At 46.0% G+C, this 17,795-nt stretch overlaps 1 long non-coding RNA gene across 6 annotated transcripts in view; it reads left to right on the forward strand.

Annotated features, from left to right (window-relative positions):
• The window catches only part of LOC120409075, a 130,913-nt gene that overhangs the window by 57,760 nt on the left and 55,358 nt on the right, over positions 1-17,795 (forward strand). The window contains exons 3-4 of one of the 6 annotated variants that reach the window (XR_005601090.1): positions 5,737-5,852; positions 8,330-8,461. The exons of 4 other annotated variants lie outside the window; for them this stretch is intronic. This is a non-coding gene — a long non-coding RNA (uncharacterized LOC120409075). Of the gene's footprint in view, positions 1-5,736; positions 5,853-8,329; positions 8,462-17,795 lie in introns of those variants that run through there. One more of the 6 variants, XR_005601093.1, reaches the window with a different exon arrangement.

Raw genomic sequence — 17,795 nt, forward strand, 5'->3', positions numbered from 1 at the left:
TGACTATGAGTAGGCAATGTGATGTGGCCGTTAAAAAAGCTAATGCGGTCTTGGGATGCATTAGGCGAGGTATTTCTAGTAGGGATAAGGAGGTGCTAGTCCCGTTATATAAGGCGTTGGTAAGACCTCATTTGGAGTATTGTGTGCAGTTTTGGTCTCCCATGTTTAAGAAGGATGAATTCAAACTGGAACGGGTACAAAGAAGGGCCACTAGAATGATCCGAGGAATGGAAAGCCTGTCGTATGAAAGGAGACTTGAGGAGCTCGGTTTGTTTTCCTTACCAAAAAAAGATATAAGAGGAGATATGATTGCACTCTTTAAATATATCAGAGGATAAATACCAGGAAGGAGAAGAATGATTTCAGCTCAGTGCTAATGTGGACACGAGGACAAATGGATATAAATTGTCAGTCAGGAAATTTAGGCTTGAAATTAGACGAAGGTTTCTAACCATCAGAGGAGTGCAATTCTGGAACAGCCTACCAAAGGAAACAGTGGGGGCGAAGGACCTCCATGACTTTAAGATTAAGCTAGAGAAGTTTATGGAGGGGATGGTATGATAGGATAACTGGCTTAGTCAATAGGTCAATAAAGTGCCACACTGGTAATTAGTACAATGGGTCAATGATAGGATATTGTTAACCTTTTTCCAGAGGGTCTGGCTGGAGAGTCTTGCCCGCATGCTCGGTTCAGCTGATCGCCATCTGAATGCGTGTTTTTGTTGTCTCTGTACCTGACTGCAAAGGCCCTTATGTGGCCTGCATCTTGCAGGAGGTCAGACTAGATGATCATAATGGTCCCTTCTGATCTTGAATTCTATGATTCTATGATTCTATGATTCATTGCCTCTGAATTGCAAGTGAGGAGCCATCTTTTCACACATGTATTTACTGGAGCTGAGAGAAACAACTGGCCTGTGCTTGAGAAATGTTGGCAGGCAGCTATAAAAACCTGAGAACTGGGGAGCCCTTAAATCCAAGACAGGAAATAAATGCGCATTGCACAGTGAAGGGATTTTCTATTCCTTCACATCAGTGAGACTGACACCACATGCCATCTGCACTCCTAGTGAACCATGTTGCTGTGTAGCATGGGCAAGATTCAGGTTACATCTCTTCAGGGTCATACCACATTATCAGTGGTCCCTTAGACGTGCTGTGGGCTTGATTGTGATCTCACATGGGGGTAACTTTGAATGTTTTTAATGGAGTTGCTCCTGATTTTCATTGAGGTCAGTCTGGCCCTGGAGCTGCCTATACCATTAGCAGTAGCTGTGCTCTGTACTGGCTGTGTTGTTCATAAGTCAAATGTGTTTAATCTTCACACTAACAGCTCCCTTCTCTCCCCACGTCTGGGTCAGATCACAGCTAGCCTTGCATGGGTGCATTGGAAAGTGGGAGGCGGGAATAAAGCACTTTCCCCCTTTACCTATACTGGGGTGCATCAGGCATAATCCCTGTCCTTCATTCCTAGTCTAGGGGAAATGAATATGTACAGTCATGATGGTGAATTCAGTGAAAGGGACAAGGATGAGCCTGGTGAACAGAGCTGTACCTGTGAGGCTAAGTATCAGGGGCAGCTCAGGTCTGCACTGCCCCAGCTCTGACAGTGTTTCTGCCTGCCTTGAGCGCAATGCCACTGGGAGCACAGCCACTGCTTGCTCCATCAGCTGGAGAGGTATCTTAAATCCATGCTCTCCTCTCAGGACTCTGGGAAAGTTCTGTCACTTCTGATTCCATATCACTCTACAATCTCCCTTTTCTTATATACCCCAGCTGCTTAAACCCCAGTCCAGTCCTCAGTCAGCTCTCGCTTTGAGTACTGCAGCAGCCTCCTCTCCTCTCCATCCAAAGTGCTGCAGCTAAAGTGATCTTCCTCTCCCATTGCTCTGATCATATCACTTTTCCTCTTCCTCCCACTAATCCTTTCCCTGGCTCCATCGCTCTTTCTGCATCAAGTTCAGGCACCTTGTCCTCTCTCTTGGTGCCAGTAGATGGGACAGAACACCACACCCAGGAGCTGTGTGGGTCACATATGCACTCATACATATGAACACATGATCTATGCTCTTCCCAAGTCTATCTCCTTAAGTCCCTTTGTCTCTGTGTGTCTTGCTTTTCGCACACCAAATAATATGAAGAAACCACAAGGGCAGGGCTGCGTTCTTAATAACTGTTTGCTCAATATATGCAAGGCCTATTACATACAGACTGCTGCTTTGGCAGGTTTCTGGTGGTTTCTAAAAGCACAGAACACAGTGAGCACTACTTGAGGGCTCACAAACTATTTAAAGGGGTACTAACTTATTCCTATACAGTAAAATCTTCTCCCAATCTCAGCTGCAAGCTCCTTCGCCTCCATCAGCTCCCTCCTTAAAGTTCACTTATTTCGGAAGTCTTCCCTTGATCCTCTTCTCTCTTCTGCTGAGCATGTCCCCCATGTAAGGGGCATGTGTCTTTGCCCCTTTTTAGTGGCTGGCCCACAGAAGAGGTTTGTGAGTCTGCTACAACTACCAAGTTGGAGATTTACCCCTTTAGCTCAAGTGGTAGAGCTTCATGCCTTGAACATGGAAGGTCCCATATGCCAGCTGTGCTGGTGTTGGTTATATGTACTCCAATTCTTCTGCTACCCATATATATTTGTGGTAGAGGAACCCAACCATAAACCTGGGATCCAAATTCCTCAGAGTTTGGAGAAGTTTGGATCTGAACTTGGTAGCTCAGGCTCATCTCTAGTTTGTGTTTGTCTGAATTATACTGAAGCACATTGGGGAGCATGGAAATTACCAGACTAGATCAGACCAATAGTCCATCTAGTTTAGGATCCTGTCTATGACAGTGGCCAATAGCCACTGCTTGAACTGGTCCATAGTTGGCCATTTAGAAAGCTGTTTGAGTCATCTACAGCTGAAAAGTATCATGTAACTTACTTGATCTTCCAGCAGTGGACAAATAAGGCCCTACATATGGTTTTATCTGTCTGAGTGCAGGAGCTGGTGACTTACCAGCACTAATGCTAGTGCAGGAAAGAAGAGAGACAGATTTATGGCACCCATAAGTCTGTCTGCAGGAAGGGGAAGCCCATCATGATTTAATTAAACTAACATCAACTGCAAATCTTATGACCAAACATTATGAAATCAGCAAAACACAAGAAAATAGCAGAAGTGGGTAGGGCAGATTCTGCCTTCATTTTCATGTGACTCAGTGTAATCCATGAAACACTGCTAAGTTACAGTATGTCTGACTTTCTGCCATCATGGGTTCAATAAGGAAATGATCCAAAGAAAAGCAACTCACAGTTATGACTCATTGATATACAGGGCACTGCTAGAAATGTGTTTGAGTTTTAAGACGATTAGATCCAGGCAGTCAGTAATCTTTAAGAATTAGGTAGTTATAGTCCTGGGGAAACAGATGGACTGACATCAGTGGGAGAGGCACAAGTGAAAGTGAGCAGAATGTAGCCCTGTGTTTCTCAGCTGTGATCTGGGGGCACCACCTCCATGGAGGAGAGAGGATACTTGATGCTCCATTAAGCCCTTAATTTTAGCCCTGCACAGTGACAAGTGCATCCATGGCACTTAAATTATGGGATAGATTTTGTCCTTAGGTAGAACCCTGGGCAAGGGGTGAGGAATGAGCTGCACCACCCAAGAGTAGCCCTTGGAGGCTGGGTGGGTCAGGTCCTCAACTGATATAAGATAGTGTAGCTCCATTTACTTCAATGGAGCTAGGCCTTGTGACTGAGAGAGACACTGCTGGATCACAGTGTCTTCTCTGCTTCCTTCGTGCTTCTAGGGATTAGTTGGCCTATACCATGGATAATTTATTACCCTCCCCACAGGTGGCAGAACTGGTGGGGCTGGAGGGGCTAGCACACCTCACACGCATGAAAATAGTCGTATATATGTGGGGGATGAGAGCAGGACTCGGAGGGATTGGAGTGGCCACCACAGCACGCAGGCTCAGGATGGGAAGTGGGACCTAGAGGGGCTGGAGTGGTCCTGGGAGCAGGTAGGAACTCTTAGGACCCTCTATCCCAGCCTGGAGCCAGTTCTTCCCCTCGCCTCCCGAGACTGAGTGTCACTCCCTCCTCTCACTCCCCTTCCTATCCCTCCAACCTAGGGTGACCAGACAGCAAATGTGAAAAATCGGGACAGAGGGTGAGGGGTAATAGGAGCCTATATAAGAAAAAGACCCAAAAATCGGGACTGTCCCTATAAAATCCGGACATCTGGTCGCCCTACTCCAACCCCTCCCATTCCAAAGGAGCTTCTACCCCTCCTTCTGCTACTCTGGCCAGTGAGTGTGAATGGGAGTGGAGGCGATGGAGCCAAAAGCTGTCGATTCCTCAACAGTCTGCTCTGGAGAGGAAGCAGTTGGGCGTTGCTTACTCCAATGCACCTGGATCCAAGGTCCAAGTAATCTATGTATGGAGCTCTTCACTTCCTCATACCCTTGTGTATGGACTCAGTCACAATCTAGCCCTAATAAAACTATTGTTCAAATCACTCCTGATCGCTTGCTTCTTCCATGATGCTCACAAGAAGCACAATGATAATGAATAAGAACACAAAATGCCCCAACCACGCTGAAACCTTCCTCTGGGTTTCCCAGTGCATTATGTCATCTTTTGGAATCAACTGCTAAAGACAGGTCCAGTTTGACATATTGCTTACTACCATGGGTAGCTTCCAGTTAAGTAAGCGCTACCCCCAGAGTTAATGCTTGCACAATATGGACCTCTGTCTGCCTTTTAAACTGTGAGCACTATTGTCTTAATCTGATATTGTCAACAGTCAGATGTTGAACTAGACTCAGACTGTCACCAACTCATTTCACAAAGAAGCTATTAGTTGATAACAGCTTCTAGCTATTAAAGACCTGAGCTGGTTTCCAACTGGTGACCTTGGGGTAAAAGGCTTCATGTCCCATAATCAGGGCCGTCCTTACCCATACGCAAAGTATGCAACTGTGTAGGGCACCAGGAAATTTGGGGCACCAAATTTCCTTGGGCCCTGTGCAGCTGCGTGCTGCTCCAGCCCCTGCCCCTTCTCTTCCCCATGACCCCCACCCGGCTCCACCCCCGGCTCACCCTTTCCCTGCCCCTGCTCCACCCCAGCCCTGGCCCCACTCCCCTGAGGAGCGCAGGATAGCCAGGCCTGCACTCACCGGCGGCAGGAAGTGCAGACCCGGCCCCAGCCACGCCGCTGTTGAGTGCTGGGGGTGGTTTCCCCTTGCCCCCCAAGCCAGCCCCGCCCCCGCCATGGAGGACGGCCCTGCCCATAATAGTCTCCCAAGTCTTCCAATGTTATAAATTATTTTATTTTAAGTATTATTTATAGAGCATCATGACTGCAACTGGTACAGAATCTCAAGGAAAAGATATTAAAAGCAAACTCTTGGCTCATCAGCCTAAAACTTCAGGCTAAAACCAGGTACAATACGGTTAACAAATGAAAGGCTAAATCCCAAACTCAGTTTTCAGAAATTCCTTATATGAGCAAAACTCCTTTTTCAGGTTGGATGTCTTGCCTGAACAAGGAGTGATTAAAAACGGAGTTCAGAGTTCAGGATTGGGCTCAAGGAGTGGTATATGGATGTTCTGGTAATTTGACATTTTTAGCTCAAGCAAATTGTTCCTTTGTGTGAGTTTAGGACTCAAACAGCTCTATGAAAGGTAGACATTCAAGTTCTCTTCCTTCTAATCTGATCCTCTATTCGATCAACTAGCATGAAGTGTTTCGGGATGAAAGGAAGGATGGTCCAGTGATTGGGACACTAGCCTAGGACATGAGAGATCAGGGTTCACTTCCCTTCTCCACCACAGACTTCCTGTGTGACATTAGGTGAGTCACTTTGCCTCTCTGTGCCTCAGTTTACCACACATAAAATGGGGATAATGGTGCTTCCCTGCCTCACATCAGACTTGTGAGGATAAGTATATTAAAGATTGTGAGGTGCTCAGATACTGCAGTGATGGGATCCATATAAGTACCATAGATAGATTTCCACTGTACAGAATCCCACAAAAGCTGATTGGACCCTTCCTGCAGTTTCAGATCTGTTTCAGGGAATTCTAATAGAGCAGGGGTGGGGTAACTATGGCCCGTGGGCCACATCTGGCCCAGTACTTTATTTCATGCAGCCTGTGGCAAGTCTCCAGGCTGGAAGCCCCAAGCCTTGGCGCCCCCACGCGGGGCTGGAGCCACGAGTGCTGGCTCACCCCACTGTGGGGGGAAGCTAGGGTTGCCAGGCCATTAAACGTCTGCTTAGCTCCTGGCAGTGACTGGCATATCCCTGTGGCCCCTAGGAGCAGGGGTGATCGGGGAAGCTCTGTGCACTGTCCCCGCACCCAGCACTAGTTCCGCAGCTCCCATTGGCTGGGAACCGCAGCCAATGGAAGCTGCGGGGGTGGCACCTGTGGGCACGGGCAGCACGCACCATGCAGAGCCCTCTGGCCCCTCCGCCTAGGGGCTGACAGGCCGGCCGCTTCTGGGAGCTGTGTGGAGCCAGGGAAGGCATGGCGCCTGCCTTAGCCCTGCTGCACTGCCAACCGGGAGCCACCTGAGGTAAGCACTACGTGGCTGGAGCCCACTCCCTGAACCTCTTGTCCCAGGTCGAACCCCCTCCCAGACCTTGTACCCCCATCTGCACTCCTGCCCCAGCCTGGAACCCCCTCCTCCATCTGAAACCGCTCATCCCCAGCCTCACCCCAGCGCCTGCATCCCCACCCACACCCCAACCCCCAGCCTGGAACCCCCTCCTCCATCCAGAACCCCTCATTCCCAACCCCACCCCAAAGCTTGCATCCCCAGCCAGAGCCCTCACCCCCTCCCACAACCCAACCCCCAGCCCAGAGCCCCCTCCTGCTCCCCAAACCCCTCATTTCTGGTACCACCCTGGAGTCTAGGGGAAGCCCCAAGCCGCTGCCTCCCCACCCCCTGCGGGGCAGTGCGTGGCCTGCAACCGACAGTGGCCCTTGATAGATAAAAGGTTCCTCACCCCTGTAATAGAGGATCATGGCTCCTGTTACTGACATCCTGATTCCAATGGCTGAAACCTATAGCAGCAGTGAAGGTTATAAAGGTACATACGTCCACTGACATTTTCTGTAGCTGGCATTTGTGTCTCAATTACTGAAAAGTTTGGCTTGACAGATTTAAATATCATCAGAAGGCTTCCCTGACACTTCCATTGTGGATTTACACCAGCCTCTTTTATCTAGCCCCTTTTGTTTGCACCATGTTGGTTCACAAAGATCCTCATGTAAGATATCATTGAAAGTAGATGTATTTTGCTCAGTAGATGCTCAGAATTTAGGTGTAACTCAACCCAGAAAACAGCCTTCTTCTAGAGGGTTAATAAGTCATTTTTATGTGTATTTACACATCAACGGAAATTTCAAAAGGTCAGAAACATGGAAACATTTAAAGCAGGCTGATGTTAAAAACCACCTGGCTTCAGAACAGAGGACATTTTATCTCCCTCTTGTCCTGGAGGGTTTAAAAGGGCCTAGCAATAATTGTGTTTTCATATTTCTGTCAGCTTCTCGTGACCTTCACGATCAGCTTGACTGGTGCTGAGTCATTTAAAAAATAAAATCGCCAATAATTTTCCAAAATGCGATATTTAATGACAAGCCTTGTAAGAACAAACTTTACCACAGGAAAAAGCTGGGTGAGGTAATACCTTTTATTGGACTATCTGTTGGGGGAAGAGTCAAGCTTTTGAGCATACCCAGAGCTGCTCTTCAGGGCTGTGTCAGCTTGTCTCTTTCACCAGCAGAAGTTGGTCCAGTAAAAGATTTAACTTCACCCACCTTGTCTCTCTAACATTATGGGATCAACGCAGCTACTACACCGCAAACGTTACCCTAGTTTACAGACCACCTTCACAACTGCAGGGAACTATACAGTAAAGAATGCTGCCTCTTAAAAGTGTCTTTAACAAAAGTGTTTAGTGTCTAAAATCATTCATTTTAAATAGCCCACTTCAGCTCGACAGGACAAAGGGCAGGTGTCAACTTTCAATTTATGTGTAGTACACCTCTGCCCCGATATAACGTGACCCAATCGAACATGAATTCGGATATAATGTGGTAAAGCAGTGCTCAGGGGGTGGGGCTGCACTCTGGCAGATCAAAGCAAGTTCCATATAACGTGGTTTCACGTATAACGCGGTAAGATTTTTTGGCTCCCGAGGACAGCGTTATATTGGGGTAAAGGTGTACTTAATGGGAAGAGAGAACTCCATCCTCTCTCAATCAAGCAATCACTCTGGAGCATGAGGTTTGAGTACCCTTATCACTTTCTTTTGTTTACAGGATGTACTCACCCTAGGACATAGCATTGTAAGTACTAATGCTAATTAAATGGAGCAAAAGTAGGTAAATGTAACACATGTGTGAGAACACAAGAGGGAGATGAAGGAAGGAGATTGCAGGGGCTGCTGGGAGCTGTTCCATTTATTTATGTCCTTGAATAAAGAATCCAGTTTTATCTCACTAGAGTTCACTCACTGCAGATAAATTCGTTGTTGATTCTCCTTCTCATAAATACAGAACAGGGGAACTACAAGGCTCAGGAGATTGGATTGACCTCCAGCTCACTAGTTCAAAAGCAGCCCAGATCAATAGTAACTAAGGCTATGTCAACACTTGGCACTGGGGATCTGATTCCCAGCTCAAGGAGACGTACTTGTGCTAGCCCTGGGGTGGGTTTGTGCTCCAGGTGGATTCTTACTCAGGACAGCTAGCCCATGCTGCTGCTGGCTGCTGCTGCCTGTGCTCCCGCAGTTACGGTACTATTTTTAGCATGCTAGGTCAATGCGTATGTCTTCTCAAGCTGGGAATCACGCCCCCCAGCTCCAAGTGTAGACATAGCCTGGAAGTCATCACCTTCTGGAGAAGGATTCTACCACTTAATCACTGATGTGTACAACACTGCCATCTGAAGCTTGAGTGGCCGAGGGAAATGATCATAGTGGGGGGGGGTGTCTCAGGTCAGTTCCCTGTGGCACACCATAAAACCCACCTCCATAACTGAAATCCTTACTGGCAGCCTTAGCAAAGAGGCTAATGGAGTCCTCTTTCCCTTTTAGAAGCAGTCCCTCCAGAGTCAGTTTGATGTGTTAGCAGGCAGGGCAGTATGGTGAAGCTTAGGCTACTACTGCAATCCTTGCTGTAACTAACTATTCTCTTTAGAAATACAAGACTTCACATTTGGCTCCAGTTCTTAAAGCCATTAGCCAATAATAATGATAAAAAAGGCACCAAAAAAACAATCAATGTTTCACCTCTCCCACATTAGCTATTAATAACATGAATTGACTTCCTTGAATGTTCCCCTTCCTGATCCCTTTCCAGGCACATTTTAAGGAAATTAGAGATTCCTATCAAATTGATGTCAAAATCCAATGTCTTATCAGGCAGGCTTCCTTTGTTGGGAGTATTGTTTTCCCTTAAAGATTAATAGTTACAAGGTTTACTTAGTTATCTTTGATCCTTTGGTGACCATTAAAGATCCCAGTTCCAAATGCAATGAATGAACCTTTCTTTATTTGTCCTCCATGAATCGTTTGTCTTGTGCCTCATCGGGCTCGAAATCAAGGAATGAACTCTGGGGTTGCATATGAGGGCTCTAGGTGGATGTCACTATAGTTTTAGTATCGGTGTCCATGCCTGACATTTCTGGTTGCGTAGATGTACTTGAAAATATATGTATATTTATTAGAAACAATATTAAAAAGCTACAGTTTTTTCTTTTTTCCTTTTTTTTTTAAAAAACGTGTGTTTAGTACTAATACTCTTAGACAGGAGAAATAACCGTGATGCGCCAAATCTTACGCACAATCCCCAAATGTGCCCACTAAAATGATTAGCAGTGAAATGGTTAACCGTGTAGCCCAATTGGGGGCCTTTGTCATTAGTTAATACTTCAGAGTTAATACTTCAGTTGAGCTGGAACTTACTGTTTCATACCCCTCTTGCTATTCAGGCTCTCCATCAGGAGTTTCCCATCATGGTTCAGTTCACGTTCAGAGGTGTTTCTTTGCAGCTACAAAAGCTAGCTTTTTTTTTTTAAATGAAAGTTTAAATACGGAAGAAAGGGACGCACGCAGGGAAGTGTTCATTCAGTGTAACACAGGGCTTAGTCCAACCCCCTGCTTCTAGGATTATAAAAGCCCTCCATTCATTTCTCAGGATGAGTGAGCTCTGAAGTCACACATTAAGCAGCTCTCACCTGCGCTAAGGAAGAGAGATGTTCTTATATTCACAGCCGTATTTCTTAGGCACACCCACAAAGAATAATACCAGGGATGAATGTGTCCTATTTTACAAATCATTTATATTCTAAATTTATTCCTGATGTGACTCCATCAAATACAATAGGGATACAGCAGGGACCAATATGGCCTTGACTGATAGCAGTTTTAACCCATCTGATTTTTCTCCTTAGCATAGATAGATAATGACACAATCTCCCTTCCCTTGAAGTGGTACCATGCAATTGTGAGCTTAGCATGGTCTCCCCTGAAACTGAAGTCCTTTCTGGCTCATTGTATAAAATCTGTCCCCAACCATTTTCTATTAGTACTCCTCCAACCCCTGCTCACCTTACATCCCCACTCTTCCCATTTATTGATATTTTCTTGACCAAAACTGCAAGGAAGGGGAAAGGGGATTACTATATATTCGGATCTGCCCACAGGCTGCAGCGCGGAATGAGGTGACAATCATTTTCTAGGAAGCCTGGCTGCTCTTTGTATGAACAGACACCTTTATCAAAATCACAGGCCTTCATGAGGAAGCCCATTAGAGGATGTGATTGGTTAATAGAGAAGGGATGATTTATAATCTTGGCATAGCCAAGCCAACGTTTCTCTCCCTGCCCCTTTGGAGAAAATGGAAGACTCCATTCCACTTTCCATAGGGGTGTGTGGGTTATTTAATTTCTTCACAATCTGCTGTCTCATTCTGAAGCTGCAGATTTGATGTGTTTTTATAGTAAATTCATACACGCCGTCACAGATGTCTCGGATGTGATAAGAACAGTGGCCAGTGACTGTTGTAGCTTCAGAGCTTCTCAGGAGTCTCACCCAAGTTGCAGATAAGATGTCGTTTTCTTATCAATTAAGAAACACCCAGCAGCAACTGTACATATAAATAATATGTCACCAACAGTCAGTTCTGACAGACCTGTCAGAAATGGTCTAGGTAATACTTAGTCCTGCCACGAGTGCTGGGGACTGGACCAGGGGTGGATTTACTGCAAAACATATCGTGCCCTGGCACAGGACCCCCCCAATGACAGGGGGCCCCAGGGCCGGGCACTCGAGCAGCCCGCTCCACGCGGGGGATGGGGGACTGCGGGGTAGAAGCTGTGCGAGCAGGAGAGCAGGGAGGGAGGCTCACGCGCAGCCTCAGGGGAGCAGGTGGGAGATGTGGGTGGCAGGAGCGCTGTGAACATGGGCTGGAGGACTCAGGAGGAGCACAGGGCAGCTGCACAGCCGGCCAGAGAGAAGCGATGCTTTGAAGGGGAAACTGCCGCCTGCCTCCGGCCTCTGGCTGCTTGGCTGCCCCCTGCTCCTCCTGAGTCCTCCAGCTTGTGTTTGCTCCGCTTGCCGCTGCCTGGTGAGCGGCAGCTGGGTGCAGCCCATGGGAGAGTGGGGGGGGGGGGGGAGACTGGCCGCCGGAACCAGCACAGAGCCCACAGGCTACAAAAACAATCAAGGTACCCCACTTTATTTTCATTTATTTCCTATTACTTATAATATAGGAGGAGGATGAAGAAAAAAAGAATGTAAAACGGAGGGCGATGAAGATAAGAGAGAATGTTCTTTTTCTTGACTGGGTCCTGTGGGGGGACCCCAAAAATGAAGATGAGCACAGGGCCCCACTAACTCTAAATCCGCCACTGGACTGGACTAGAACAGGGGGTTTCAAACTCTGGGACGCGGCTCCGCAGGGTTAGCCGCTGGCGGACCGGAGACACTTTGTTTACCTGCGGCATCCACAGGTACGGCCGATCTCAGCTCTCAGTGGCCGCGGTTCGCCATTCCCTGCCAATGGGAGCTGCAGGAAATGGCGGCCCAGCCCACGCTGCTTCCCGCAGGAAAACAAAGTGTCTCCGGTCCGCCAGTGGCTAACCCTGTGGAGCCGCGACCCAGAGTTTGAAAACCCCTGGACTAGATGACATTCCCCTTATAAGACTAGTTCAGTATTTCATTTTCCTATCCTCCATCCTTTGTCCTCTTTAGAAAACCTAATGCTTTTTGTAATAGGAAGAGTTTCCTCTTTTAACTGCAGTTGGTGCAGAGTTTAAAGGTACAATATCATGTTAAAATAATTAATAATTATATATTACTAAAATCAATGTCCTTACATATGTTACAAAGAACACCTAGTTTATTTTTAACTATTTATGCTCTTTATTTGCTTTCTGCATCTCTTCCCACTTGGGCAATGAAAATAAACTAGTCAGTTTCACTTTCTGTTTCTAGTCAATTTCTCTCTCATCAGTCCTGATGTACTAACATCTTGTTGTAATGTTTGGTTGCAAATTCTGCAGGGGGAGGTTTACTCTTTGTTAAGTTTTTGTTGGAAATTTAAAAACCATTAACCCATTTCTATTTGTCTTAAGTTTTGTAAAAGCCTGTTTTTAGAAATTGTATAGGGCCAAATTTGACATGTGTCCCTTTAAAATCTCAAGAATCACAGTCACAGATGCAAACAGATCCATGCCTGCTAGGTCAATAACCTTGACCATTACCACTCCAGTAATTGATTTGCTTGATGTTTTCTTAGACCAGCATTTTGCCAGCCAGGGGTGTGGTTATATTTCTGTTGCAAATTACCTTCCGGAGAGGGGAACTTGACTGCAAGAATATGATTCACTGGCAGGTTGTTGGTGACATGCAGGTTTTTATTGTTTTAAAACTCTAGTTTCACCTTTCTCACGTTTCCCCTGTTAGATAAGCGGCAACCATTAACTACACTGTGAGCTACAAATAAAGTGTGATATAAGAATTAAACTTATTATCTGATTGGCAAACTGGGAACCCTTTTTCATGTTAAAGGTTTGAATGTATTTTAACAAAACCAAGTCTTGACCTAAATTTTAGAAAGCATTGTGCTCCAAAAGATTAAAAAAAAAAAACCTGGCAGAAAGCTGCAATTAATATCTGTATCTGCACATCACCCGTGGCACAGACTAAGACTTGTGACTTTAATGGAGTTATTTCAGATTTACACTGTGATGGCTGAGACCGGATTCTGGCCCAGAGATTTTAAATATGGGTCCACAGGTTCAATGAGTTTGATGGACTCAGCTCAATCTCAGTCCCAGTTGAACATTGTACGCGTAATAAGGGACAGTTAGGCACCATTATTTGGGATCAGCATAAAAGTGAATGAACTCAGAGCTAAATAGGAAATTGCTTTATTGTCATCTTAGTTCACAAACCGAACTATATAGTCATGTAGCCCAGCTTGTTAACTAGGTCTAGATAAGAATTTAGACATGGTTGCCATTCTAATCATTATAGCAGCCTCAGAAGATAACATAATCCATTGATGACTCCCAGCAATGTGAATGATTTACAATGATTCTTATGGACACCCACTGTGTTGTGCACCAGGTTGGATAAAGATCACAATGGCAATCACACACACCCCTTTGGGGCACAGGCTGACCATGAGCTAGTGTCAGAAACAATTTCTCTAGTAGAGGCTACACTTAGGGTGTGTCTTCACTGCTAATGAAAAAGGTATGCTTTTTATAGCATGATAACTAACAGGTCTCAACTATCCTGCTGTAAAGTCCCGAAGGAAGCAAGATACCATCAGTTTTCCATGAGGTAAACTGGGGGAGGTCATCCACCAGCAGGGGGTATAGTGCTACCCTCCCCTAGTTTCCCTTGTGGTAAACTGACAGCACCTTGTCTCCACTAAGGTTTTACAATGAGATAACTATTGCACCTTAGTAATCTTGCTGTAAATCAAAGACCATCCAGGCTTGTTGATAGGATAGTGGGGGGTCAGAATGAGGGCAGCCGACTTCAGCGGTATTTACTGGGCATGCTCAGTCCACATGAACATGCTCAGTACAAGCCAAGCAGCAAATTAGGGGGAGTGTGTGTGAATGTGACCTCGCATGCCCCGTCCCCCACACATGGCACTTCTGCTGTAAGCCCCCACTTTTTGGTAGTGAAGACATAGCCTTAGATGCAGGACACGGGGCCAGGTGCAATATTGGTCAATTCTGCTACAGGTTTTACAGATGCTGGGACAGGACATTTTGGTGTTTCATTCCATAGGAACTTGAAGCTGTGAGAAGCATTTCAGTAAAGCTGCTGGCTCTTTACCTTAATACTGCCTCTTAGTGTATTCAGAGATTACAGTGACCTGGGGCACAACTGAAGACGTGCTCACCTTCTCAGGATGATCTGCCCTATAACAAGATTTACACCATATTTAAAGGGAAGATATCTTGCTTACCACACACCTTTACAAGGCCAGAGCAGCATAAAGAGGCCTTAATGGGGGTGGAACCAGTTGCCTGTGGATACTCCCTGTGAAGGGGCCCTTCCTAACCAGGGCAGAGCTGGCATCAAACCCAGCTTGGGGGCCATGCCTAGAATGCAGTGCACTTGGGCAGTTTTCTGCTTCCTTGGGCCTATAGTGGACCTGAGAAGCAGAGAATAATTTAGAGCAGTCTTAAGGATGTTCTAGTTTACACCATTCATGGGCCGGACCTTCTGCATGAGCTCAGAATACGGGGAGCACAAACGTGGCTTTAAAGCAAACTTCAACTCTGCTTCCTATCCCTGCCAGAAGTGCAGGAATGGAATAACTAGAATCAAGTTCCTAATGATGATTTTTCTTGTAGGTTTCGTTCATACAACCGAAACATACATTTCAAGTCTTTTTCTATAGAAGAAACCCCTACATCCAAGATCTCTAACTCTAGTGGAAAGATTTCCCTTTCTTAAGGCCTGTGGAGGAAACTGACTTTTCTCAGGCAGCAATCTGCCTAGAATAAACCTGGTTCTTATGGTGTGTGTCAGCCAAACTCAGGTAGTGGAAGAAGACTGATTCAGTTACAGGAAGATGAGCAAGTGTTATAAACCGCTATGCATTTCAAGAGGATGGCCCCATTCAAACAGCTACAGGAGGCACTTTGCCCCCCCCCCCTCCGGCTCCAAATAAGATCTGCCTCTTGTTGTTATCTGGATCCTGTTTCATTCCAAAGAAGCTTTAACTGCTTTTCTCTTCATTTGCTGAACCGCAGTGCCAGGCTGCTGGGCTTTGCCTCTCTTTGTGGGGCCGGGGGCTGGGGGGAGAAGGCTCTGATACTGGCTTCAATGGTTGTCTTTCATGCTGCAACATTTTCAGCCTAATCTCTCTTTTTGGCAGCAGCCAGAGTCAGATGCTTAAACCTCACATGGAGGCTGATTCCTTGTAATATGGGATTATACCTGTCTGGCTCACGTACTCACACACAAGCCAGGGTAGCACAGGCAGAGCAAAGACAAACAAAAATCCTTTCACCTTCTGCAATGTCCTCTTGTGCCTTGACCCCTTTAACTCCATAAAGGGTGTTAAGTCTTGTAGCACATACAAAATAATTGGAGCTCATGTTCTTCCCTTGTACCTAAGAGCGATGGTCTGTGTTTACCAGAGACAGGTACAAGGGTTGAGATGCTCCAAGGTGCTGCGGGTACTGCTTAGCATCTGCTGTGCATTCTCTACATTCCAGCGTGTTGCCTTAGAGCTGACATACCTTGTCTGCTTGCATTTGCTTGAAAACTGTTATATTGGAATATACTAAGGTCAGCTGCAAAGTTAAACAGCAGCAGTAAGTTTAGGACAATAGCCATAGGGCTAGGTCAGATCTGTGCTGTGGAGGGGGAAGGGTCGAGGAATTGACCTCTTATGTTGTGTTGCAGCCATGGAACTACCTTGAAGAGAGACAGTTTAAAAAGCATCGAATCTGAGAATGAGGCCAGAAAGCATAGCAGCAAATCCAGACTGCAGTTCCACCGAGTTGTTTGTCTGCAGTTTAGCTATAAAGAACATCTTGTTACGTACAGATATTCTGTGTGGCTCTGCCTAGCATGAATAGTCCATCTAAACACTCTACCTCCAAAATTAGGGGATGCCAGCAATCAATTTAAGTCATTCTTTCTATTTCATTGCACTCCTGGGAACCGATACTTTCTCCCCTCCTCTGGGCCTTGTGTTGTCATTTATACCTGTGCAAAGGCTACCACTGGCAGGGCCGGCTTTAGGCCAATTCCACCAATTCCCCCGAATCAGGCCCCGCGCCTAAGAGGGCCCCGCGCCCAGTGAGAATCTCTTCCCTGGCTAGAGGCGCCTTTTTAATTTTTACTCACCTGGCGGCGCTCTGGGTCTTCAGTGGCACTTCGGCGGCAGGTCCTTCAGTGCCACCGAAGACCTGGAGCGAGTGAAGGACCTGCCGCCGAAGTGCCGCCGAAGACTTGGAGCACCACCCGGTGAGTACAAGCCCCACGTGTGTTTTACGTTTTTGTTTTTGTTTTTTAATGTATAGTCATCCCTGCCAGGGCCCCGTCGAAACTGTTCGAATTGGGCCCTGCACTTCCTAAAGCTGAGTGAATGGAGAATTTTGACTGAATAATTGCTTTACACCCACTGTGTGTAGGTATAAAGCAGGGGTCGGCAACCTTTCAGCAGTTCTGTGCCGAATCTTCATTTATTCACTCTCATTTAAGGTTTCGCGTGCCAGTCAGACATTTTAACATTTTTAGAAGGTCTCTCTCTATAAGTCTATAATATATAACTAAACTATGGTTGTAGGTAAAGTAAATAAGGTTTTAAAAATGTTTAAGAAGCTTCATTTAAAATTAAATTAAAATGCAGAGCCCCCCCGCCCCCCAGACCAGTGGCCAGGACCCGGGCAATGCGAGTGCCACTGAAAATCAGCTCGCGTGCTGCCTTCGGCACGCGTGCCATAGGTTGCCTACCCCTGATCTAGACAGAGGGATGATCCGTTAAGTGAAGACCCACTGGAATATTCTTTTCCTTTACGCTAATGGTCAAACAGCAACAAAAGAGACTTTTAAAGCAGGTGAGCAAACACGGTTTATAGGAGGATGCTGTGTTTTTTAAAAAGAAGACCTGCAGGCTCATTTCTATCCAAGTTAGGGAGGTGAGAGAAAGGGAACTGTAAAAGAAAGAAATGAGATAAGCAAGGTAGGGGCAAGGAAAGAGGGTGGGGAGATGGATCCATGGGAAACAGCAGCTACTAACCAGAAATAAGAGTAAGTAGTGGTGATGAAGAATGAGAGAGGAAAACATATTTTCTAATGTACCTATAAAGTGATATGGTAAAACATAAGGGCCATATTCTGCCTTAGTGTTGCATAGGAGTAGCTGAAAGGTCTCCTGCTAGTGCCCCCAAACCCTGAAATATGGAAGGTGTGCATGATTTTGACTGAATTAATATATGGCCCTGTAGTGGACGGGAATATAGACGTATCCCTTTAAACAGCTTGTGAGCCCTCTAATGGCCCCCACTAACTTCCATGTTTCAGAAACCACTGTAGCTAGGCCTTACCTGTTAAATGTTTAGTAAACAGTGATTTGAACTCCACGGTGCCAGTGTGGTTTCTTTACATTACAAATGTTGCATAAAGAACAAAAGACACAAGAGGCCTTAAAATAATAAGTGTACATTACAATTTTTAGGAGGGGTGTATTTGGGGTATGCCCCACCACCCTTTGGTGAACATTTCAAATGTTAATACAG

The sequence above is a fragment of the Mauremys reevesii genome, linkage group 7 (assembly GCF_016161935.1).
Source record: "Mauremys reevesii isolate NIE-2019 linkage group 7, ASM1616193v1, whole genome shotgun sequence".
Lineage (NCBI taxonomy): Eukaryota > Metazoa > Chordata > Testudines > Geoemydidae > Mauremys > Mauremys reevesii.